This window comes from Etheostoma spectabile, chromosome 7 (assembly GCF_008692095.1).
Source record: "Etheostoma spectabile isolate EspeVRDwgs_2016 chromosome 7, UIUC_Espe_1.0, whole genome shotgun sequence".
Taxonomy (NCBI): Eukaryota; Metazoa; Chordata; class Actinopteri; order Perciformes; family Percidae; genus Etheostoma; species Etheostoma spectabile.
The window spans coordinates 16,081,229-16,082,603 of record NC_045739.1 but is presented as its reverse complement, the minus strand read 5'-3'; the positions used below and the strand labels follow the sequence as shown (position 1 = coordinate 16,082,603).

At 37.3% G+C, this 1,375-nt stretch overlaps 1 protein-coding gene and 1 long non-coding RNA gene across 3 annotated transcripts in view; one reads left to right on the top strand and one right to left on the bottom strand.

Moving 5' to 3' along the window:
- Window positions 1-1,375, top strand: part of slc26a6.2 (solute carrier family 26 member 6, tandem duplicate 2) — an 18,561-nt gene that overhangs the window by 10,092 nt on the left and 7,094 nt on the right. The gene's annotated exons all lie outside the window — the stretch shown is intronic.
- Window positions 1-1,375, bottom strand: part of LOC116692575 (uncharacterized) — a 3,821-nt gene that overhangs the window by 1,206 nt on the left and 1,240 nt on the right. The window lies entirely within an intron of this gene.

The following is a 1,375-nucleotide window of genomic DNA, read 5'->3' as shown; positions in this document are numbered from 1 at the left end:
ACACACACACACACACACACACACACACACACAAACCCTTAACCTACCTTTACCTTACCACCCCTAAAAGGAGGTCTTAACCATTGAACAGCATTTTTAAAAATTAGTGAGGACTGAGAAGATGTTCTCACTCTCAAGGGCACAAAATTATAATAACAATATACAAATAACATTAATTTGTTGTTTAGTACCTTTCATACAAGAAATGTAGCACAAATGCCTTATCAATAAGGTACAGTAATTACATGACATAAAATGAGCATACAAATAATTAATCAAAGTGAAATAAAATGGATAGAATACAAAGTTATCGGAAAATATGATGGAACATAAAAAATAGCTGACAACAGCAAAATTAAGATAAAATAAAATACATAGAATGCATAACATGAGATAGAATGTAAAACTCCCTGGTATTGGACACACCAGTAACAAACAAACACAAGGATATGAATTTGTAGGTCCCATGGCATGAAAATGTCACTTTATGAGTTTTTTAAACATTAATTTACGTCCCCCCAGCCTGCCTATGGTCCCCCAGTGGCTAGATTAAGGTCTATATAAAAGCATCCAAAGAGCAGCATGTCATGGGACCTTTAATATATGAATCTGGATGTTCCTAAAAACAGTATCAGACATACAAATACGCCGTGAAATCTATATGATCATAAAGATTGTGACGGAGCGCATGGCAGCCATCACGGTAGCAATATGCTACCTATTTTAGCCTTAAAGTCTGATCTTAAATGTTTTAATTGAATATATGTTTATTTAGTTTGTTCATATTTTAATGTTAACGATCACAAGGTTTAAATCATCTCTGTGCCTAACTATTCCTCAAATTGTTGATGTGAATCATATGAATGTCTAGTGTGATAGATTCAGTCTTGGGGCTGTATAGAGCCTTCACTACTGCCTAGTAACCTGAGCCACCCCTGCTTTGTAGTATTGGAATGTTCCAATCTGAGGGGCGGGCTTCAGGCCCTTATAGACAGGCATTGGCATTTGCTTGAGATGGAGAGAGCATGAGGAACACCGGCGTTAGTAGGGCGTAAGTCCGTTGGATGCCCTCTGCAATGACTTGCTTTAAGGTCAAACGGAAACAGTGGTTTTGCTTCATGTGATTGTCTTAACTCTCCTGTCCGTTTACTTTTATTTTGTGAAAGTATTTTGTTTTTGCTGTCAGTAATTTAGTTTATTTTTATAACACTGCCGTATTGGCTTTACTTGGGGTGAACGATAAATACCCCATCTCATCAACATCATCTCGGACTCACCTTGTGTGTTTTCACTTGCTCACGACTACTTGCTACACCTACCTACAAGACAAATAAACACACCAGAGCTACACAATTACACACACACACACACACAC